Source organism: Sus scrofa, chromosome 1, assembly GCF_054392235.1.
Source record: "Sus scrofa isolate SSC_HxYL_T2T_F1_AM1 chromosome 1, Sscrofa_HxYL_maternal_Yorkshire_Landrace_v2.0, whole genome shotgun sequence".
NCBI lineage: Eukaryota > Metazoa > Chordata > Mammalia > Artiodactyla > Suidae > Sus > Sus scrofa.
The window spans coordinates 4,101,033-4,126,683 of record NC_139383.1 but is presented as its reverse complement, the minus strand read 5'-3'; the positions used below and the strand labels follow the sequence as shown (position 1 = coordinate 4,126,683).

General features: G+C 39.6%; 1 long non-coding RNA gene across 1 annotated transcript; it reads right to left on the bottom strand.

Moving 5' to 3' along the window:
* Nucleotides 1-5,032: 5,032 nt before the first annotated feature.
* On the bottom strand, nucleotides 5,033-13,830 carry LOC146405882 (uncharacterized). The gene is made up of 3 exons (XR_014831427.1): nucleotides 13,700-13,830; nucleotides 9,768-10,193; nucleotides 5,033-6,317 (listed from the first exon to the last, which is right to left on the bottom strand). It is a non-coding gene; the product is annotated as an uncharacterized LOC146405882 (long non-coding RNA).
* Nucleotides 13,831-25,651: the final 11,821 nt, after the last annotated feature.

The following is a 25,651-nucleotide window of genomic DNA, read 5'->3' as shown; positions in this document are numbered from 1 at the left end:
TGCCTCCTATGAATGGGACTATCCAATGGCAAAGATGGATACATTTTGTAGAAGTAATTCAGATGTCTAGTTAACAAACTTTGGATTAACCACAAGGGAGAGGAGCCTGGATGGGTAACTTAACGAGGTAGACCACTTCAAGAGAGTCTTTCTCTCTTGAAACGGCTCTCTCAAGAAAAGGCATTCTCTTTTGAGGGGGTGGGGGGAGGACAGAGAGAATTCTTTCTTTCTTTCTTTCTTTCTTTCTTTCTTTCTTTCTTTCTTTCTTTCTTTCTTTCTTTCTTTCTTTCTTTCTTTCCTTTTTCAGGCTTTCTCTTAAGGGAGATTCAGAGTGGGAGAGACCTTATCCCATTTGCCCAGAGGAAATATACTACCATATTGTGTAGAGGGACACCTGGCAGAGAATGACAGGTGGCTTCTTAGAGCTGAGGGCTTCAGCTCTGCAACTGGAAGGACCTGAATTCTGGCAACTCCAGTGGGCTTGGAAAAGCCTTTAGGATTTTGTGACAAATGCCTTAATTATAAGCTTGGGCAGATAGTAAGCAGAGGCCTGAACTAAACTTCCATTTCCCCACACCTACCCCGTCCTGATCTTTCCCCATCCCTTAACCACACGGAAAACACACCATAAACCAGCTATAGTGGAAAAAAATAAAAAATAATCATATAAAATGAAAAAAAGGAAAAGAAGATGCATTTAATCTGAACTAAAAAAAACCAAAACCAACAAAAACACAGATGACCTCAGACCCCACGCCCTAGATCAACAGACCTTGAGTCCTGGTCAATGCATGATTCCCTAGATAGAACTCTTCTCAGTACCCCAATCTTCCACCTGCCTGTTTGGAATCACTTACAACTGTATAATGAACAAGAAGCACACCTTTATTTTTCAGTGAGGACCTACTGCACATCTCCAGGAGGAAGGTCTCACTAGGAACCGCATATGCTTCTGTCAGGATCTCAGACTTGCCAGAATGTGCCACGTTAATATGTGTTGTTTATACCATGCAGCCTGTGGGCTCAGTCTAAGCAAACTGAGGTAGGCTCGTTTGTCTGGAACCCTGCTTAGTGTCAGCATAAATTAGAAGGCTTCTTAAAGAAGGGAACTTGACTTAGATTCTTTAATTTTCATGCAAATTGCTGAGGCCAGCTTCTGCTCACCAGCACTGCTCTACATCCCAGGCAGCCGAAGAAAGTAGGATGATACCAGATTGGAGTCTACCTAAGACACTTGGAGTCACTTGACTAGGAATCAGTCACGTATTACCCATGGGCTGCAGCCTGTTTTTGCTGATAACAATTTGTGGAAACACAGCACACTCATTCATTTACGTGTTGTCTGTTGCTACTTTGGCACAATTGTTGAGCTTCATAGTTGGAACACAGACCTTAGATCTTGCAAATTTACTATATGGTCCTTTAAGAAAAGTTTACTGACCCCTAAACTGCTGGTTTCCAATTATTCTAAACTCTATTTGTCCATGTCTGGACATTGTTAAATTCACGAAAATCCGGACTGTTTTCTTTCTACCCACTTCTGTGGCAGCCACCTACCTCTTCCACATTCAACAAAGGAGAAGTGGTTTGTATGTCCCCTTTCTTCTCACAGGTGGGGTGGGGGTGCCTGTTATTTTGGGGAATTCAGTTCATTTGGTCGCCTTGTGGCCTCAGTTTTCTGATAGACTCAAGAAAATTAGGATTTTGTAGACGATCATCTTTGGGTGATTACGAGGGTGGGAGTCCTATTTTTCCTGTGACTTTTACATCCCAGGTTGAAGTGAAACCCCATCACTCAGGGTCTGGAGAGTTAGCAGCTATTAATGTCCTTTAGGAACTTTAGCCTGTCTTCCCCATCTGCCTGTCTTCTCACTTTGGTCGTAGAGAGAGAAGATAAGAATGAGATTTCTCCCTGACTCCGTAACTCTCCTTAAGATGTGCACATCCTCAGGGGCCGTGTCCACACCACCTCCCCTTAGGAGCTCTGCCCACACCTGGAGGACTGCTGAAGGGTGTGCCTGTGTACAAGAGGCTCTCCCTGGGCTTGGATGCAAACCTTGAATGGCAAAGCCAACGACTGCTTTTATTTTCTTTCAGTGAATAAAGAATGGTAAATTTCTGTTATTTTTGTGCCACTAACTTATCCATTAGACTTTTTAATGTAATTATCAAGTGCAGTTAAATCCCCTTCCTCTTGGGTTTAACAACGCCAAGAGCAGACTCGCTTCATAATACTGGTAGAGAAAAATATCCCAAAGGGAGAGATGACTCTTTCAGATGTCAATAACTGCCCCAAGAGAATTCCGCAACTCCTGTGTTAAATTTAGCATGAAGTGGCTCAGACTGACGGTTGTCACCACCACATGCAATACCGTACAGGGGAACTTCTGAGAAACAAAGGGATATGGGATCCATCCACCCTAAATCAGCACCCAGGCTAAGACCACGGTGTCACCTCTCTCTCATGTGCCACTTTTTAAGAATTACATTCCTAGGTGTCTGGGGGCTTCTGGAAGAGCAAGAGGGGGCAGACTACATGTAATTTATCAGACAGGTCGATAGGCACACTTGAATGCTTTTCAGAATTGGGGGCTTTTAAAAGTAATTCTCCCAGTTCCCTGCATCAAGGTATTGATAACTCTCCTTCGTTTCCATCATTTTCATTTTTTCAAGGTCCATTTTATGTGAAAGGCTGTTGAAAACTTCACCCAAGCAGCTTATTACTATTTATTAAGAATGATCATTACAGCAGTTGAGTCATTTACCCTTCTTTTTCTGGAAGCCAAGGTTCAAATGGAATAGTTTTCACTTAAACAGGTGAGGAGCTTGTGGCCAAAGCCTCATGATATTTAAATTCTGCATCCTTGGACATGGTGGGGGTATGAGGGTGGAAAAGACACCAGGCATTCTGACTTTTGTGCAATTTCTTCAACTTAGTGGGTTTTTCCAATGCAAAATGTTTGCACCATTTTATTTTTAGAAAACAAAGATAATATTCAAGATGTTTCACTTGAAACATTTCAAGCATACCTCAAAGGATAAAGAATAATATAAGGAATAACTCACTTTCATTATCCGTATTTAAAGAAAGGATGTCTTTCCTCCCCATGTTTGCTAGAGATTATTTTTAATTTTAATAAAAGGAAGGATCTCTAACACAGTAGCCTACACTTACCTTTCCCCAGAGGTAATCCTTGTTTTGGAATTTATGGCAGCCACGTTCCCATGTTCCTGTTCTCATGTTGATGGTCTCCTGACCTCTCTCCCCCCACACACACAATGGTCATGTCCATTGCTAATTTCCCAGGTTCCTCCTCAGTCTCCTACTTGACCCACAGGACCTCTTCTCACCATCATCAAGCACACTCACCTCCACTGGCGTTCCTTCCAATTCTGTGTCTCGTGGAAACCCAGCTGATCCTTTTCTACATCCCTCAAGATGTGGTCCAGTGCTGTCACTCTTTGCCAAGTCTATTTCTCACCAGCTCCTTAAATCTGCTGAACTATAAAGTTTTGTAGCTCATACCACTTGTCTGCACCACAGCCCATCCCCTCCTAACAGAATTGACTCCTTCATTCTCAACACAACCACCCCCACAGTGTGCTTTGAATTATCTGCTGTTTTTATCTTCCCAGGACCTTAGTGTTATTGAATATCTCCTCTCTCTTTTGCATCTTAAAACCCTTTACTGGATCCTTATCTTCAGTAATGAGCCACAGTCTTTCCCACGACAATGATAAAGAAAGAAAAGAAAAGCCTCCCATTATTTCAGCATTCCCTATACCTAAGTTCTGAGAGATATTTTCCCCTTCACAACCAAAATAAGCTCATTATTGCCTCACTTCCCTGTATATTCACTCTTAAAAATATTGGTTGAGGAGTTCCTGCTGTGACACAGTGTGTTACGAATCCGAAGGTAGCAGCTCAGGTTGCTGCAGAGGGGTGAGTTCAATCCCCAGCCTGGCAGAGTGGATTACAAGACCTGACACTGCTGCAGTTGTGGCTTGGATTCAGTCCTTCGCCCAGGAACTTCCATATGCCATGGGTGTAACCATAAAAACATATAGATTGGTTGAAGCAAACAGTGAAGAGATATGTAATAATCGAGCATATGTGTAAACTGGAAGGAAGAATGGGTTTGTGGGCCCTGGTCTGCTCTCTCACCAGCATAAGAAATAGAGAATAACTGGGGACACAGGATGGTTCTGAACAGCCCCTCTGCAGCTCCTTCCCTCTCACCCTGGAGCTTGGTTTTGCTTGCCTTGAAGTTTTATATAAACGGATATACGTATTCTGCAATTTGCTTCCATGTTATGTTATCCTCTGCATCTATATCGTTGTGGAAAGTCTGGACATGAAAAATATCATGTAAAACTGAAAATTCAACAGGCAGGCAGGTAATAATTTAGGTTATTAAGAAAGGATTAATGAAATCAAAGGAGACAGAAAAATTACCAAGAATAGAACTCCCAGAGAAACAAACAGGTAAAAGCAAAGTTAGAGTGCCTGAAGGAAAGAGTGAAAAATCCTGATACTTGGAGTTCCCGATGTGGCTCAGCGGGAAACGAATCCGACTAGGAACCATGAGGTTGCGGGTTCGATCCCCGGCCTTGCTCAGTGGGTTAAGGATCTGGTGTTGCTGTGAGCTGCGGTGGAGATCACGGACATGGCTCGGATCTGGTGTTGCTGTGGTTGTGGCGTAGGCCAGGTGCTACAGCTCTGATTAGGCCCCTAGCCTAGGAATCTCCATATCTCCATATGCCGCAGGTGTGCCTTAGAAACAAAAACAAAAAAACACAAAAAATCCTGATACTCACTCGGAACTCTAGAAGAAAAGCACAGGGAAACTTGGAAGAAGGTGATATTTTAAGAGATATTGGTTGAGAAGTTGCAGAATCAATAGAAGAAACTAATTATCAGAGTCATGTAGTCCAAATAATACAAATAGGTTTTACATGTACTTTTTAATCATAGATGAATAGAAATGCTAAATAAAATACAAAGCATCCAGTTAAACTGAATTTTGCATAAATGAGGAAAGCATTTTCTTTCATTGTAAATATATCCCAAACGTACATGTGTAAGGAGGCAAACTTTTACCTCTCCTCCCCTAGGTTTTTTACTGAGCCTGAGAATTAAACTGACACAAGACAGTAATAAGGGAGAAGCACACACATTTTTATACAATTTTCTATCGCCGGAGGCCAGCTCCGGCGGCCAGGGAGTGCCCACTTTCCCGATCGGAGATGGGCAGCGTTGGTGAAAGACACAGAGAGAGCCTCTTTGTCCCTTCTTTCAGGGAGCTGGACTGCTCAAACTTTATTGGCATAAGTGGTTGATTATACAGACAGTTTTTCACTACAGATTACATCACAGTGTTAAAAGTACATTGGTTAACTATTAGGCTTTGTTTTTTGATCACATGGTACAGTAGCCGTACACCATGTCTTAAAATCTTTAGCCTAATTAAATTTAGTGAGTGCAATTCAAGGACAAACAGACACAAACATATCATGTGGGAAAGAGGAGACTCAGCACAAACCATCTCATGGCCAGCCAAGTCCCACAAGCTGAAGAAGTTACAAACACAAAAAAATCCTGTCTTCAGACTAGTGTCTATCTTCAAAGTGTCCTTGGCAGGGAGACAGTGTGAGAAAATACAAATCAACTTAGCCAGCTACCACTAAAAGTTTCTAACCTCAAGGACAAAACTCACAGCTGGGTTTCTTTTGATCAAGAATAATATATGTCCAACTTCTACGAACCTCATTAAAATCCTAACTCTAAAGTTTACTGTATAACTGGTTAGTAGATAAACACTATGTTTTAATTAAGTTTGATTTAAATAAGGAAAAGTCCTTTAGGATGAAATTCTTATTATAGTATTGTTGTAACTTTGTTAAATCACAAATCACCACAGGAAAATAAGAATGGGAAATAAGAATAATAAGTAAATAATCAGGAAAGACTGAGGAAAACTGAATAACAAGGGAATAGCAGAAAAGACTAAGTCATCCATGGAAAAATCCCCACTCAGCAGCGCAAAATGGAAATTGTTTCCTGGAAAATTCGGTTCCCCACCAGTGTCAGCAGGCGATCCTTATTGTCTTCTGGGGCCTGTCCTCGGAATTGTGCTGTACAGGCAGCCATCTCCTTGTTTAGGAATCTGCCCTCGGAATTGCACCGTTCAGGCAGGCCCCTTTTTCTGATTAGGAGCCTGCCCTCAGAATTGCACCGTTCAGGCAAGCTCCCTTCCTCGGCTCCTTGTATCTTCTCGGCTCCCCACATTCTATGGCATGGGAACACTCGAAAGGAACTAAAGACAAACAAACAAACAAACAAACAAAACGGCAAAATGTAAATACTTTTATACCAGGTTGAACAAAGAGAGGCAATTTGGGAAAAATACCTAAAATATATGGGACGGCTAAACAAACACAAGAATCATCTTAACAAGGTTCAGAATTCTCTCAGCTTTGACTCCCAGACAAAGAATATTTCTTCTCTCCTAGCAAGGGAGGTTGTCTTTCAGATGGAAGTGTTTATTTCCGGTTTTCAGGAAGAATATGGGAGATTAGAATGCTCAGCTTATGTCTACTGTTTTTAAGGTGTTTTAGCTCAAAATCATCCTACATCCAAGTGGCGCCTTTTGGAGTGGCATACTTGTACCTTCACACGAGACAATCTGCTACCCTCCACGTGGTATGTTCCTGCACTAAAATAATGACGTATTGTTTTTATGAAATTCAGATTTAATTAGACACCCTTTTATTTTATATTTTATTTTTTTACTGCCATGCCTGTGGCATATAGAAGTTTCCAGACTGGGGGTGGAATCAAGGCTGCAGCTGCCGGCCTACACCACAGCCACAGCAGCACCAGATCTGAGCTGTGTCTGCAACCTACGCCACAGTGTGTGGCAATGCCAGAGACTTAACCCACTGAGGGAGGTCAGGGATTGAACCCACATCCTCAGTGACACGATGTCGGGTTCTTAACCCCACTGAGCCACAATGAAAATTCCAGCATCCTTCATTTTAACTTGCCCTCCACAGCCTTCCCCCAGGTATCTGCACGACTCACATGCTCACTGCCTTTATTCCTTTATCCCAATTTCAGTTTCTGTGAGGCTACCCTACACAAAATTTCACAGCACCTCACATTTTCTATCCCTCGATACCTACCCATTTCGGCAGTTAGCCTTATTCACGGCTGACTATGCCTTCCCTGGACAACTTGACGTTGCTTCTGTCCATCTTTCCCACCAGAATTTCAGCCCTTTGAGGGTAGGGAGTTTTGCCTCTTTTATTAACCATGTGCTTCTGAATTCCTCAAGCAGACCAAATGCAGAGACCATGCTCTGTAAGTATTTGTTGAATTTATAGAGTAAATGATTAATAGATTGCTTTAACTCCCCACACAACCCTAATAGTAAATGTAATGGTCAGTTCCTACACGGGGGGATCTAAGTTCAGGGGTAATGTCATTATGTGCTAACTTTAGGGAGAGCACGGCTGGAACTCCGTCTCAGGCTTTCATGACCCTGGAAGCTTCGCCCTCCCTCACGTTATGTTTCCCGGAAAAGACGCAGGATGATGTCTTAAACCTATTGGATGCTCAGGAAATTCTTGGTGATGGTAAGGTTTTAGGTTTTTGTACTCTTCATGACTTTTCATGATTTTCAAGCTTTATGTGTATCCTGTTTACTTCATTTCAGTGTCTTTGTGTCCTTGATGAAAGGCATAATAACGTAATTCTTCTATGGCGTCCACTCTAAGTTATACATATTCCTTTCCAAGTGAAAAAGAGATACACTTACATCTTTCCTCCGACTCATTCTCTGAATTTAGGACCAAAAAGTCAATATGATCTATTTTTTAATGCTTTGACCTTAGCCTAACCATCATAAATTGATTTTGTTTCTGATTTTCCCTCAAATCCTGAGTAGCCTAATTCTACAAAAAGTGCCAAATCTCCACGCCTTCTTCTGTGTCACAAGAGTCGATGGATTTATCAAAAACGTGTATTCCCACAAAGTCTTTCCGGTCTCACTGCTGACTAAGTGTCCCTGTCTCCCACCATCCAGGCTTCTATGAATGGATTTTCATGCAACCATCATGCACTGCAAAGCCAAGAAACCCAGGCCCATGACTGATGGGCACTGTCACCCTATACAAGCCAGAAAATCTGTTCCTGTGACAAGATAAGCACAGACAGGAGACTCGATCAAAGTCAGCAGCTGCCAGATGTTAAAACATGCATTTTGGTCCCAATTTTAAGGAAGCCTCACTGGCTTTAGCACAGACAATGTCTGGTATACACTCCTAAGGGAGGTGACGCACCGCTGATGGAAGCTTGGTGACTTTTTAGATAAGAGTGATGTGTCTGACTGCTATTAAAACGTCACTCTTGGTAATGGCATTGTAGGGTCCTTTCATCAAAATGAGGTGTCGGCGCTTGCCACCCACACACCCAATTGGAGCGCAGACGTCTATTGATGAGAGCGCTCCGCCGGCTGAGGGCTGGAGGTTTCAAGACGGATTGTCCGCGAGCCAAAGTCACCTTTCATCCTTCTCTGCTGCAGCAAGAACGGCCACAGACAGTCGTCCTGTTGCTTGATTCATGCGTCTCAGTGGTAAAACAAAGCTTGCTTTGGACCGTCATGCATCAATCCCTACCATGCCCGCAAAATTAAAAGTAATTGTATTAAAAGTCTGAGATAAACCAAATTGTCAACTATTTCAACAGGAAGAGCTTGCTCTAGAGATGAGGTCACTCTGGTCACATGAATAACCTGAATTTCTATTAAAAAATACTGGGGAAAAGCCAAAAGCTTCTGAAAAAAAAATATGTCCACCGCTAACCACAAATGTTAATTCATCATTGCCTAGATCAGAAAAAAATTCTCTATTTTTCTTTATATTTCACCTACTTTCCCTTTTCCCTCCATCTAAGAGAGGGTTAAGAAAATCCAGAAAGTCATTCAAAGTTGAACCTTATTTTCCTTTATGAAGAAATTCTCCTTTTAAAGACATTTTTGTTCCCAGTACCACGAGGTTCCTGAAGAGCACAAATTATCCCCCTTCATCACTTGAGTGGAGAGAGAGAGAGAGAATACTGGCCCATGAGCATAAACTGTCTCCTTTTGATAGGACTGGGTGTACTTTTCCACTGGGCATTGTGCCCAGCTCATTGTAAGTATTTATTCATTTTTTAAAATAAATTGCAGCTTTTATACCAGTCCCTTCAGAGATAATGGGACCACACATGCTATTATCTGAAGGACTCTGCCCTTGGAGTAACCCAGGGAGGGTTCTGTCATGTAAGTAACATGTGCTCCCACTCTCTGCTGTAAAAAGAAGACCATTCTAGACACCCAGGTTCCAGGTCTCTCTATCTTGTATAAACACCTGCACTCGGCCTTGGCACATCACCTCTCACGTCATGATATAACGAAGAAACTGCAGATTCCCTCCCTCTATGCCTTTTTGAAAATGCAGGTGATGCAATTTTCCTTTTTGTGAGGAGTCTTTGGAAAGGTGGAGGAAAATAACAACTGATGTGAGCTGACAGGCCATGAAAAGAAGAGAAGAATTAAAGAATAAACTTTTAGATTCTTTAAAAATAAATCAGGAGATGTGAACATTGCCACTGTGAGTTGTGACAATTACGTAACCTCTTTGGGTCTGAGAATTATGCGCCGTAAACTCAAGTTAATAATAATGATTGATTTCTACCTCACCCCGTTATTAACAGTAATCCTTACCCATTAATTTGCTGTTGGGAAACCTAGAAAAATGAAAGTCAGTGACCAAAATGAGCAGGCTGGATTCAGTTCGTGGGCCGGACGTTTATGAGTTTTACACTTGCTGTCTTCCCTTGTTTTTTCCGAAGCACAGTTGGAGAATGTTCCTTGACCAGGATACTCTTTTTTTATCTTTTTAAACATGCTTTCCGTGGTAAGGCTCGCATTCCGTCCATGTACTGTGACTGTTTGTTGCAGTTTGCCTACTTTGGAAAACAAACAATGAACTAATTTGCTACTTGGTAGTGACAAATGCACTAGCAGCTTTATCAAGCGGTGAACCACTGTGCCTGACAAATTTGCTTAGGGAAATACAGTGCGAAGAGTCCATAGGTTTCCATGCTCCCAACAAGGTCCACCTGGAAGGTATCTGATGTTATGAGACACCTATAAAAAAGACATGAAGTACAGTTACCCTTAGGGAAAATGGAAGTGCAGGATGTATCCTGATTCTTGCCGTCTCTGAGAAAACCCAGTCTGTCTGAACTAGAAAAGGAAGCAGGTGCAGGAGAGCAGAGCCCTTGCTGAGAAGGATGGATGCCAGGCCGGTAGGTGATGCTGGACCCCCGGGAGGCACTAGACTTCTTCCCCTCTGGAAATGCGAATGATGCTAGATGCCCTCGGGCCTCTTAAAATTAGGGGCCAAAGTGGCATTTAATTAATCTAGAAAGAACATTCAGAGCTTCTATTTCAGCTGTCAGGTTACATGCTGGGAAGAGAGAAGGTCAACCATTGGTAACATATTCAGAGAGAGAAACCTTTTCTCTCCCCATCAGCTCCTTCTCCCACAGACTCCTTCTCTTGTCGATTGTTGGTTCCTCTTTACATCATTCTATAAAACCTCTCACTTCTGTCCTCTTCTTATCAATCCAGTGACTAACGACAGAAGCATTTCTGCCTGCATAAGCAGCTTTGATAATTACTATAGCCTTTCCTGCAGCCTCCCCAACCTCTGACTTATTTTGTATGCCCTCTTGTTAGTTAATCATTTTAGTACTTTAAAACGACCATTTGATTATTTTCATTTTATTTTTATTAAAGTATAGTTGATGTATGGTGTTATGCCAATTGCCAGTGTACAGCAAAGTGACCCAATCGTACGTGTGTATGTGTGTGTATATATATATATACACTCTTTTCTCATACTCTTGTCCATCATGTTCTATCACCAAAGTGGCCCAATCATAGGTATGTATGTGTGTATATATATATATATATATACACTCTTTTCTCATACTCTTGTCCATCATGTTCTATCACCAAAGTGGCCCAATCATAGGTATGTATGTGTGTATATATATATATATATATATATATATACACTCTTTTCTCATACTCTTGTCCATCATGTTCTATCACCAAAGTGACCCAATCGTAGGTATGTATGTGTGTATATATATATATATATACACTCTTTTCTCATACTCTTGTCCATCATGTTCTATCACCAAAGTGACCCAATCGTAGGTATGTATGTGTGTATATATATATATATATATATATATATATATATATATACACTCTTTTCTCATACTCTTGTCCATCATGTTCTATCACCAAAGTGACCCAATCGTAGGTATGTATGTGTGTGTATATATATATATATATATATATATATATACACTCTTTTCTCATACTCTTGTCCATCATGTTCTATCACCAAAGTGGCCCAATCATAGGTATGTATGTGTGTGTGTATATATATATATATATATATATATATATACACTCTTTTCTCATACTCTTGTCCATCATGTTCTATCACCAAAGTGACCCAATCATAGGTATGTATGTGTGTATATATATATATATATATATATATATATATACACTCTTTTCTCATACTCTTGTCCATCATGTTCTATCACCAAAGTGGCCCAATCATAGGTATGTATGTGTGTGTGTATATATATATATATATATATATATATATATACACTCTTTTCTCATACTCTTGTCCATCATGTTTTATCACCAAAGTGACCCAGTCGTAGGTGTGTATGTGTGTATATATATATATATATACACTCTTTTCTCATACTCTTGTCCATCATGTTCTATCACCAAAGTGACCCAGTCGTAGGTGTGTATGTGTGTATCTCATACCATTGACCATCATGTTCTATCCCAAGAGATTGTATAGTTCCCTGTGCTGTGCAGTAGGACCCCATTGCTTATCCATTCTAAATGTAATCATTTGTCTACTAATCCCAAACTCCCTGTCCATCCCACTCCCTCTCCTTCCCCTTTGGCAACCCCAAGTCTGTTCTCTATGTCTGTGAGTCTGTTTCTGTTTTGTAGATAGGTTTATTCGTGCCATATTTTAGATTCCACATATAGGTAATATCATACGGTATTTGTCTTTCTTATTCTGACTTATTTCACCTAGTATGAGAATCTCTAGGTGCATCCATGTTGCTGCAAATGGCATTAATTTGTTCTTTTTTTCATGGCTGAGTGGTAATCCATTGCATGTATGTACCCCATCTTCTTACTCCATTCATCTGTCAGTGGACATTGAGGCAGTTTGCATGTCTGGGCAATTGTGAGTATTGTAAACAGTGCTGCAATGAACATAGGGTATATGTATCTTTTGTTTCTTTGTTTAGGAACGACACCGACTTCCGCCATGAACCTGCTCAAAAACACTCAATAGCGCTCCCTGTGCATGCAGAACAGAAGATGCAGTCCGAAGGTTTAAACTCGATATTCAAAGTCCTCAGTGAACTGGCTCAGATCTGCCCACCTAAACCTCCTTTCTCATCCCCCCATGAACACCAGGCTCTGCAGAAGTGGGGCCCTTGCGGTCTTGGTTCCTAACCTCACACACTCGGCCATACTTTCACATACTGAGAGCCACTGTTAAGCTTTGTTTCACCTTATTGGAAACTAACAAAAAAGTTCTTTGTCCTTGTATTAATGCTGTTCACTCTGACTTAAAGATTTTCCTTTGGACTCCTACCCACTGTCCACCTCATAGCATCTCAGCTATTCTCCAGGGCTTGGCTCCGGGGCTACCTCCTCTCCCCTTTGCCTAACCTCTGCCAGGAACGGGAGCTGCACCCCTTTCTCTAAATCCCCAGGACACCTCATCCATTTTAAAGGCAACACACATGATTACCCTGTATTTTAGAATTATATGTACTTTGCTATAGTTCCTCTCTTAGTGAATATATTCTTTGAGGTCAGAGTTCATACCTGTTTTATTTTGTGTTCCTTTTTCAGTTTGTTACATATAATTTGACACTGGTTAAATATCTGCTGAATGTAGACATTTCTATTTTGCTTTTCTATATAATAATTTGGGAATACAAGAATGTATTAGTGTGTGTATTTTATTTTCAGAAAACTCTGCTTTTAAATTCCGACCTGAAATAGAAATTTAGATGACAGAGTAGAATATTCATATGCCGGTATTATAATATCTCATCCTCAAAATTCTTCCTTAAATTGCTTTAGCTGACTTAATGGATTGCCTTTGTTTTAAGGATCATTTAAATATAATCTTCCTCCCCTCAAATTATTTCAATCACTGTGAGCTTTTGCTAACCTACTTTTGAGCCAGTGGAGGAAAGTCTTCGCAGAGCAAACATTTTTGATGGCAGACTCTATAAATAGTGCTACAGTAGTTTAAGTCTACTGTAGACCATTTTCCTCACAAAATTTAAATTAAGAGGATTTGTATTATTCCACACATCATTTCTTGAGGTTCAAGAGGGTTCCCCAAAAGAGTGCCCTTCTTTTTGCCTAACTTCTGAATGAATCAGTTAGATAATTTGGAGAAGAAAATATTGTCTTGATTATTACCAATCTGATCATAGAGAAAGTGATTCACACCTGTAGACAAGCAGTATTCTTATATTAGAGGGACCTCTTCAGACAGGCTGACTTACCTGGTCCCAGGAAGTCCTGCACCTGGACAGGCATCCACCAGCACAGTTAGAACTTGAACTCAAAGACATAGCACACTCAGTGCTCAGAAGCTGAGGAGGAGACATATTTTGCGAACAGCAGCTACACTCAGAGAGGGAGAGAAGTGACCGGCTGAGCCAAACTGGGCAAGGTTATAACGAAGGTCAGGGAGTGATAAGAGACAACAGATGTTAGGGGAAGAGAGCCCATGGCACAGGAGTGGCAGGACTGGGGACCAAATCTGTCTCTGACCCAATACCTGCCTCTGATTATGGTAAAGTGGAAAGAATGAAAGTGTTCGGGCTTTTCTTTAAAACAAACAAACAAACAAACAAACAAAAAAACACACACAAACCTAACCAAAACAAAAGTATTCGGTTCTCTACTTCATCAACATTGGCTGTCTGACTTTAACACATCAATAAACCTCTTGAAACCTTGAATTCATCAAGTGTAAAATGCAGACAAAATAACAATAAGAATGACAAGAGATAATATCTATGACAGCACTTTTAAACTCTAAAAACTTGACAAATATCAGAGATTAATGTGAATTCATGTCAGTTCTATGTCAATTTTTTATGTAGTAATTTACATCATAAAATATTAAAAGTTTGCTGTGGACTATGTCTAGTTCCTCTCAGATTATTTGAAATAAAACTAAAGGGAGGCACTTTTTACCTATTTAATGAGACAGAAGAAAACACAAAACTTAATCTATTAATTGGAACAAGTGCAAATGAATAAATGACTATGTAAAGATACACTATCAAATTACAAACAAATGAAATCCAACAATATTTTGCTTTCAAGAGATAAGTTCTTGGGAAAAGGAATGAAAAAATAGGGAAATCCAATTAAAAACATAGTTATCAAGGTGAGAAATGTAGTTATAATAATAAAAAATTGTAATTTATAGGTAAGTTATATAACAACAGGAAATTTATATCTATGAAGTTTCATAATAGTCTTAGGATATTATGATTCAAAAAAAAGTCGACACAAGTGAGAGTAAAAAGAATTTGAAAAACAAAATAACAATCTGGATTCATGTAGGCATGCCAAAACGTTTAGGATCTATTTAAAAACCCATGTTTTTTCCAAACATCTATTCAATGATACAGTGATATTCTTATAATCTGAGTTTTTATCTTTTAATAAAGTTTATATATATACACACACATGTATGTATCTATTTACATATATACACACATTTGTACTTTTCCCTAAAACTTCAGAGAGCATAAGAAGTCAGATGTTTCCTCTTCTTTGCTCTTACGGTTGCCAGAATATTTTCTTCATAGAACTTTATAGCTCCTCTGGTCTATAGCTTAAAACCATGGCAAGCACTTATTGTGCCCATGATCTGTGATGTGGGCAGAGCTCAGCTGGAATGGCTTCTCTCCACTTCACCATGGAACTCATTTCCGATACAGCCTTCCTCACACGGCTGGTGAGGTAATGCTAGATGGTGTCTGAAATCTCAGCTGAGTCTTTGTTTCAGGTCTTGTTTTGTTTTGCTTTGTTTTCCAGATGCATCTCTCAAGGATCTCTTTGTTCTTTGTTATGGCATGACAGCTGGATTCCAACAGCAAGTTGACCGAGGGACAGAGGTGGAAGTTCTCATGCTTTTAAGGTCTAAGCTTCAAAACTGACACAGAGCCACATCACTGTTTTACTAGGCACCTAGTAGATCCTGAGCAACTCAGAATCCGTGGAAAGGGAAATAGATTTCCACTTATTAATAGGAAGTGTGCCAAGGCATTTTCAGTTCTTCTTTATCTACCCCACCACACTTTCTTCACCAGTTTCTTTGTTGTTTTTAATGTCTTTGTCTTCCCCATAAGTCCAAAAGCTCATTAAGGGCCAGCTGTGTCTTATTTATTTAAAATAACCATCTGCAATATCATAAGGGCTCCATAAATATAGATATGAGTGAGCTGAATGACAATACTAATGAAAATACTTATGCTTTACTTTAGGCCCTGTAAGAAAGAGGCAGACCAGATATCATAATATTCTATCACAGTTTAGCCTGAAAAATGATAATTATACAATGCTCAGCCTAGTGCATTGACATAACTTCCTTCCTCTGCCTTAAGGTTTTTAAATCAGACTCCTGTGCTAAAAAATAAACAAAGACCAAGTAAGAATATTTAAGCTGTTAAATAATTCTAAAACCTAAATTTATGAGACTTAGGAGTTTAAAAGGGGGAAAGCCCTTCTTTTAACACATTCTGTGTATTTTGGAAAAAAAATGATAATCTAGCATCAATTTAATGGTGAGAAACTTGTACTTTTCCACTAAGATCAGGACAAAGGGAAGAGTTTCCTCTCACTACTGCTTTTCAACATCATACTGGCAGTCCTGGCTAATGCAATAAGATGAGAGAAGGAAATAAAATGTATACCTGTTGGGAAGGAAGAAACAAAACTCTCTTTGCTTCAGATGACACGATCATCAATGAGAAAAGTTGAAAAAAAATCAAAAACAACAAAAATCTCCTAGAACTAATAAATTATAACAGGGTTGCAGAATGCTTTCCTGTGTACCCAAAAAAATCTGGTGGAGTTAAGAATTAAAAACACGATATCATGTATTAGCACCTCTCAAAAATAATTAGAAATAAGCCTTCCAAAATATATTCAAGATCTGTATGTGGAAAACTAAATATATTTTTAATCTGTGATAGCAAATATCAAATAATAACTAAGTACATGAATATATATTCCATATTCATTGATAGAAGGATTCACTATTGGCAAGATATCACTTCTTCCCTAAATGATCTACTGATGCAATACAATCCCAGTTGAAATCCATCAAATTATTTTGTGGATGTTGACAAACAATTTTAAATATATGTATATATCTATATAGATATATCTATATCTCTATGTCTATATCTACCTATGTATGTATGTATGTATGTATGTATGTATGTATGTATCTATCTATCTATCTATCTATCTATCTATCTTATGGCTGCACCTGTGGCAAATGGAAATTTCTGGGCCAGGGATTGAATCCAAGCTGTAGTTATGACCTATGCCACAGATGCAGCAATGCCAAATCCTTAACCCACTGTGCTGGTCCAGGGATCAAACCTGCACCTCTGCAATGACTCAAGCCACTGCAGTTGGATTCTTAACCCACTCTGCCACAGCGGGAACTCCTGATTTTAAATCTTATATGAAGTTGCAAAACACCCTGAAAAGTTAACACAACACTGAAGGAGAAAAGAATTGGAAGGCTGAGACTCCGCTACTTCAAGACTTACTGGAAAGCTACAGTAATCAAGGTATATAATATTAGAAAAAGAATAGACACATAAATGAATAGAACAGCAATGGAATGGAATCATAGGAATATACTCAACTGGCTGTGGGCAAAGGAGCAGAGGCAGTGCAATGGAGGAAAGTGTGCTTTTTCAACACTGATGCTGAAACAAACCTTTCAGCACACTTGGGATAGAAGGAACTTCCTCAACTTTGATTTAAAAAAATATATCAAAACCCCAAAACAAACCCCAAAACATTCTACAACAAACACCATAATTAATGATGAAAGTGTTGAAAACAAAAAAGATGAATTGTTGTGGAGTGGGAGGACAAGAATGAATAAATGGGCAAATCACAGGGGATTCTTAGGGCAGTGAAAACATCCTGTGAGATACTATAATAATAGATAGATTTTATTACCTATTTATCCAACCCTAGAATGTACCAAAAATAAGCCATAACACAGACTGTGGACTTAGCTTTATAATGATGTATCAATGTAGGTTAATCAAGTAAGATACATAATTGATCTGGTGAGGGATGCTTAATGGGGGAGACTCTGCATGTGGGAGAGGTACGTGGGAAACCCCTGCAACTTTCTCTAAGTTTTGCTGTGAATCTGAAATGGCTCTAAAGATCTAAATTCTTATGCGTGTATTCTTTCCCTAATGTTGCACATCTTGATTACTGCAGCTTTCCGGTAAGTCTTGAAGCAGTCTCAGCCCTCCGATTCTTTTCTCCTTCAGTGTTGTGTTAGCTTTTCAGGGTGTTTTGCATCTTCATGTGAGATTTAAAATCAGGAGTTCCCGCTGTGGCAGAGTGGGTTAAGAATCCAACTGCTGTGGACTGAACTTTTTTTTTTGTCTATTTAGGGCCACACCCACAGCATATGGAAGTTCCCAGGCTAGGGGTCGAGTCTGAGCTACAGCTGCCAGCCTGCACCATAGCCACAGCAACACGGGATCTGGGCCACGTCTGCAACCTACAGCACAGCTCAAGGCAATGCCAGATCCTTAATCCACTGAGCAAGGCCAGGGCTGGAAACCATATTCTCATGGATACTAGTTGAGTTCATTACCACTGAGCCATGATGGGAACTCCCCTAAAGAACTTGTTAAAGTCTACTAGAAATAGTAAGTGAACTTACCAGACATGAAGACTACAACATGAATATATAAAAATAGTAATATCTCTATGATTTATGGTAACAGCGAAAAACATAAAATACTTAGAGATTAATGAAACAATACGTTACATGTAAAATCTATACATGGAAAACTACAAAACATTGCTGAGAGAAATTAAAGAAGTTCTAATTAAATGGAAAGATATACCATGATCATGGATTAGAGGACTCAGTATTGTTAGGAGGTCAGTTCTCCCCAGACTGGTCCAAAGATTCAATGTTAAATTCAAACAAAGTGCCAGCAGGCATGTTCACAGAAGTTGACTCTAAAATAGAAGTGATCTAAAACTTTTAGGAAAATGCCAAGGGCCTAGGATTGCTGAAAGATATTCAAAAATACAAGAACAAGCTGCCCATTGTGAAGTTTTAGACCATTTCATTCTTGTTAGCGTTTTCTGCTCTGCATTTAATATTTACGTTGTCAGGGGTTTGTTGTTTGCTTGTTTGTTTTTTACGTTTGCCCTGTACCCCTCAAAATTTTGATGTTGAAGTTTTACCCTCAGAATCTCAGGATGTGACTGTTTGGGAGACGTGGTCTTTAAAGGGGTTTAGATTTAAAATGAAATCGCTAGGGTGGGCTTTAATGCAGTTGACTGGCATCTTCATATTAAAGAACATTTAATAGATGCTTACAGATGGAAAAGTATGTGAAGACCCAGGGAGAAGACGCCGTCTTCAAGTCAAGGAGAGAGGCCTGAGAAAGAACCCACCCTGATGATGCTTGGTTCTCGGACCACGAGTCTCCAGAACTGGCAGAAACAACTATCTGGGGTGCTTTGTTATGGCAGCCTTAACAAACTTTCCCTATAGTTAAATTCAGTAAGAATAGAAACCTCACTGTATACTCAGAAATGTACTGTGTTTTCCTATTGATTTGACTCTTCCCCTATTCCCAGTGCCTCTGAAGGGGAGGGATGCACACTGAGAACCACATAAAGTCTCACTTTTCAAATCAATGACCCTAGCATCATCTTTAGTTATCATTTTAAGGGTCACTGCTCCCACCAAGATATGACAGTAACTCGAAATATGTCTGTCTCTAAGAACGTCCAAGGCTTCGGAGTGAAGAAATCGGCAGCCTCTCTATCCAACATTATCAGAACGTCTTTGTCTCTTAGCCAGTAATTGACACACCTGGGATCAAAACATAAGGTTATGATTAAAGTGTTCCTTTAAAATTAAGAGGCAATTCTTGGGCAGTGTCTACTAGTGCTGACTGTCACTCACTATGGAACACGATGGTTTGTCAGTAGACTTGGTCTATTCTGGAGTGTAAACCTCATTTCATTGCCTTTTCCAGGCTGAGAACTCATCAGTTAGCTTTTGTTGAGAAAGAAACCATCTTAAATCTTAGTGGTTTAAGTTGACAAGCATTTATGTAGCTCACAGGTCTGGACTGGACTCAGTTGAATTGTTCTTCTAGCCTGGGCTGAACTTTTTTATGCATTTAAGGTCAACCAGCAGGTTGGCTGGTCAGTTGCATCCTCAGCTGGGATAACTGGTTTCAGAGTCAGTGGTGCCTGCTCATGGGGCAGAAGTGAGTTTCCAGGAGAGGGAGTGGAATGTACCAGCCTCTTAAGAATGAATCTCCAAAATAGTAAACCAGATTTAAGGGGGAAAGGGGAAACTGCTTGTTGGTGGAGGCAGACGGGATTAGGCACATTACAAAAGGTGTAGATGCAGGAAGGTAACTTATCCTGGCCATTTTCACAATATGCGACAGAGAATATAAAACATGCATTATCTGAACCAAAAGGATGGTTTAGCACTATTTTTAACTCACTCCAAAAAAAGTGAGTGAGTTTTTTAGAAATAAAATAATTGTTCATATTCCACAATGTCACAATGTCACAATGTCCCTTCCTGACCATCACTTAGCTCAAAACCTGGCCTTATGACTAAATGTTATTTTTGTTTTTCAGATGATGTGGTCTATGCCTCTAGCTTCTTGAGTTAATAAGAACCACAGCTAATGTTGATTGCATGGCACTGAGCTAAGTCGTTTACATTATTAGCTTACTTACGATGGTCATTCTCCGGGGTGCTGCTGGGCAGACTCTCAGGGGCCAATTCTTCGACAACTCTCTCCCTGCCAGGGGGAGTCCTCCTGCTACGCCCCGACATCTGGCAAGTTGTCTTGGATGACAAGATAACCATTTGGGTATTTTGTCAGCCTAGCTGTCTCACCAAACTGACTCTATTTAAATGGTCTGTTTCCTCAGGCTGAGACATCAGAAGCTCATTAAAAGATATCCTCATCCTTTCCTGGTATTTGCTCTATAATTGATACAGTTGAGTTTTAGCACATTGAGTAGAGTTAGATGTTCAGTTGTTCATTTTATCCCTTCCTCTTTAGTCCTTGGTAAAATACAATGCTCAGAAAGCAGTAAGAATAATAGCACCTTAGCTACTTCCTATTGATTAGTGATTCGGTTTTCTCTTTAAGGCAAATCAGCGTGGTTAGACATGTAATACATTGTAGCAGGAATAATTACTGGAGATCTACAGATTGCCAGCTTGTAAAGGTGATTCTGATATATACAGTAAGATGTTAGATTCAAGCTCTTGAGTGAGGGCATTAAAACTGCAGATGGCATCCTGGCACTTCTTTAGTCGTTGGTAACTCAAATAGCAGGTAGTACCAGTGTGGTGAAGGCTCACTCAGCAAAAACTGTTATGCTTTTCATGTGTCACTGTACCCACACAATCAGTTACATTCAATTTCTCTATGTATTCAGCACCTATTTTAAAACATTTAATAGTGTAAAGATGCCAGCAGGGCAGGAAGATCAAGTCAAACATTGAAGGACTATTCTCCAGCTATGATGCCATGCTTTGGCTGCTTCATTACAAAGATGATACTAGCTGTTTTAATAAAGCACGGTTACACAGGCTTTGGCCTTAGCAATGCTGAAAGACTTATACCAAATTGCTCATAACAATTTATGTTTAAATAACAACTGGTAGTATGTAAGAACCTCATTTCATAATCTGCTTTTATCCTCACAACAACCACATGGGGTAGTTTGTTGTAAGCTCCTACTTTAGTCATAAGAAAACTGAGATCGGATAGGAGGAGTGACTTTCTGCCACCCCAGGATGAATATGTGCCAGAATGTGCAATAACCAGAACTCAGAACCTGGACTTATTCCACCGACATTCAGCTTGGAAATTTGCCACTTTCAAGCTGTGCAAGTTATATAATCTCTTTATGCCTTAATTTCTTCATCTAATTGTTCCCTACTAGCAAGGCTGCTCTTAAAAGTGTTTGTTATATATCTAGAGCACCTAAACACATAACATGTAGTTAATTCAATAAAATTCTCTGTTCTTTACTGTATCATGATAATTTTCTGTTCTCCCCTGAATCAGGTCCTATGAAAATTTTATAAATACATTTGCTCAAAACAATACATATTGGTGATCAATCATGAAATAATTCATCAAGGATTTCTCTCAAGAAAATGATTCAAATCTGGAGACAGCAAACTGGGGACACACCCTAATATATATATTTTTTTATCCAACGCATTAAAACATCAATTAACTGACAGTATTTAAACATCCATAGATTTTGGATAAAACATGTATTTGCCTTGCCTTGCATAAGAACTGTAAAAGCTAGGCACACAAAGCTATGTTTTGCTCGAATGAATTGCCGTTTCCCATCCCTCTGTTTTTCACAGGGACGTGTGTTTTTCACTCTGACCTCCAGTGTCATTTTGTTACTTTTGACTCCCTTCGGCCACATTGACACCATCTGATTGGCCACTGTAGCAATTTGAATTTATGATTTTTCTCTATAAAATAAAATATTTAGGAACATTTTGATGACGAAAGTTGAGAGAAAAGAACAAACAATTGTGAAAGTCATGCCCTGGTCTTCTGGAAGCATCAGGGGCATTGAATCTTAAATTTCTAAGTTATCCTTTTTTTGACTTCTATAGGACCAAATTCATGCTTTAATTCCTGACCTAATTCCGTTGTGGCTCTCATCAGTGTTTCTTCTTGCAATTGTGATGACAGAGAACAATGTTTTGGAAATAGAATCATAAATAAAACTGCAACAACATGTACTTTCTGGCCCCCTGAGGACTCCTTCTTGGGCACGAGGCACTTATCAGTGACATTTTTCGTTAGCCTCTGCACAGATGATCCATATGGTAAAGAATGTGAAACTTTATTTTTGGTCCAGCTTATGACTTCAAATGTCAAAGCATGTCCTGTTTCATAAATGTAAACTTCATGAAAACTCCAGCCAATTGATATTTTTATCACTGCTTTTGAAAAACAAAACAAGGCTTTTAAATGAAGGAGGCATCCGATGGATAACTGGATATGACGACAAGGTCTGACAGGTAGAAATGATTTTAAAAATGCCCCTGGCTCTTATTTTATGTGTTTCCTTTTTGACCTGTGTTACCCAAGTGGAAGTTTGGGTACCATTCTCTAAATGCCTTGCAGAAAGTCTACTATAGGCAGAGGAACTCACTGATAATCACAGGAGAAAGGCTGCTACATTTCATTCTTATTCAAGAGAAGAACTTTGTAACTAATCAGCTTTCTGACGATCTACCGGACAAGACATTCTCAAGTGAATACATCACATTAACCTTCACTTGACTTTTTTTTTTCTCTTCCTTAAAAGTATTCGGTCTTCTGTGAAATATAGAATGGGCCAGCCAGACTTCTCCTAGTTGCCAAGAATCATTTTAAATCCTTCCTTGTAATCTTCAGCCCATGGCTGAGTCCTACAGGTTAATTCTCTAAAATCTGTATTTTACTTATGCCCAACACTCCAGGTTTCAGTTCAGAATGTCTTCTCCTTACACATATTGTGACATGCAACCTATTTTTCTGCTTCAAATATCTTTGCTTTTCAATCCGTCAAACTTATCTGCCAGATGCCTTCCTGAAATACAGACAATAATCACACTATGGAAAACCTTCAGTAGTTTCTTGTTACCTACGGTATAAAACCACATCTCAGAATGACAGTCAATGGTTCTTAGATGTAATCCTATTTTATTCATCCATATTCTTGTTCTATTTCTTTCATTTAACAAGTGTTAACTAGACTTGTGGTAACCATTTCACAGTATATACAAATATCTAGTCATTATGTTGATTATATCTGAAGCTTATATAACATTATATATCAATTATATCTCAATAAAAATTGGTGATCAGGCCCTATGTGTCAGGCACTGTCTAAATGTTTAGAATAAATTAGCAAATAAGATAGACAAAAATCCCTGTCCTCATGGAACTTATAGATAGAATACTATGGCTACATGACATCTGTTTTATAATGTATTTTTTTTTTTTTGATGGCACCCACCACATGCAGAAATTTTAGGGCCAGGGATGGAAACCACGCTGCAGCAGTGACCCAAAGCAGAATAGTGACAACACAGGATCCTTAACCAAATGCGCCACCAGGGAACTCCTATTAAAGTCTTTTTGGAACACAATCACATCTATTATTTTTGTACTGTCTAAGCTGCTTTCCCATTGCCAGGGCATAGTTGAGTAATTATGAAGAGACCACTCGTGGGAGCTCCTGTTGTGGTGCAGCAGAAATGAATCTGACTAGGAACCATGAGGTTGAGGGTTTGATCCCTGACCTTGCTCAGTGGGTTAAGTATATCCAGCATTGCTGTGAGCTGTGGTGTGGGTTGCAGATGTGGTTCGGATCTGATGTTGCTGTGGCTGTGGTGTAGGCCAGTGGCTACAGCTCTCATTGGACCCCTAGCCTGGGAAACTCCGCATGCTATGAGTGTGGTCCTAAAAAAAAAAAAAAAAGATAGACCACTCGTAGGATTTATAGAAGGAAAGCTAACCCCAAAGAAGTGGACTTAAGAGCCCTTTCCAGGAAAAATTTACTGACCCTGATCTCAAGGCCTGTAAACAGGTAGAGCGATATCCACACTGCCTTGTCTGTTCGTAAAACTCCCCTAACCCAGAGTCCACGTTTTCCTCTCTTCATGTTGACATTTTATTCTTCTTTCAGGACCCACTTCAAGATTCCTCCTCAGGACACAGCTACCCTGGGTTTTCTCAGTTAAAAACTGCCTCCTTCCTCTGTATTCTAACAGCCTTTCCTGTATCTTGTGATAGCTGAGATTTTTACCTGTCAGTTTCCTTTCTGGATGTGAGGCTCAGGGACCACAGGTTCTCCCTGTTCATTTCCTCTCTGCTTCTAACGCGTTAGGGAATAATCGAAGTGCTCAGATTTCCCAGGGAGAACATGGAATTCTTCTACCCACATGGAAGTTAATCTAATTACTTTTTATTAGTTGCACATTCTATTTCTCTGGACTGAAAACTGTACCTAAATGGAATGGTGCTATTCAAGCCCGAGGCACTAATTGAGGATCTCTTTCCAGACGGACCCCACATTGCCTTTGGGAACTCTGCAAAACCCTCAGTATCCTTCCCACGGACGACAGGATTCACCCGCTCGGAGTGACAAAGGCGATCCCGCTGCTTCTTTACTGCTGCAAACACACTCCATCATTTTAAATCAGTTTATTTATTCGTTCATTTAATAGTTTAATTTTGTTTACTTTTTATTAAAGTATAGGTGATTTACAACGGAGTGCCAGTTTCTGCAGTAAAGTGACCTAGTCATACATATACACACATTCTTTTTCTCATACTCTCTTCCATCATCTTCTATCCCAGGAGATTGGATATAGTTCCCTGGGCTGTAGAGTAGGACCTCATTAATTGATTGACTCAGCAATGACCGCTTTTATTCTTTTATGCCTTGTACGATGGCTAGATAAAAACAAAACTGGACCTTGGATGCCTGAAGATAAAAGTACTCATCAAATTAGTGCAGCAGATGTGTGTTTTTGGTCAGAGCACCTTCCTGTCTAAGGACATGTACATTTTTGTTTCCCAAAAGACTAGGTCCCTACTTGCTTAATGACTCTAAGCCCAGAAAATTCTCTGAAAGTGTAATTTGTAGGATTTACAGAAGGCAAAACAGACCCCAAAGATGTTGCTAAGTTATTTTTCCTTTCTTAGAAAAACGAGGGAAATTTGAAGGCTAGTAATTCAGCTCCCCAAATGGTTTTCTTTTTTCTTTTTCTTTTTTTAAACTCTTTTTTTTTTTTTTTTTTTTTTTTATTTTCCCACTGTACAGCAAGGGGGTCAGGTTGTCCTTACATGTATGTATACATTACAATTACAGTTTTTTCCCCACCCTTTCTTTTGTTGCAACATGAGTATCTAGACATAGTTCTCAATGCTATTTTTCAAATAATGTTGTGAGCTATGGAAATGTGTGTGGGTATAATTTATGCTTAGGGCTCTGCCCCTGCCCCATATAGGGAAATTACTTCCCATAGCTTAATGTTATGAAAACATAAACATCTGGCTGCAGCAGATACACTCAACAGTTCCCGCAGAGGCAGTGGTCCATGACAATCTTCAGATAATCTGTAGTGGGATTTT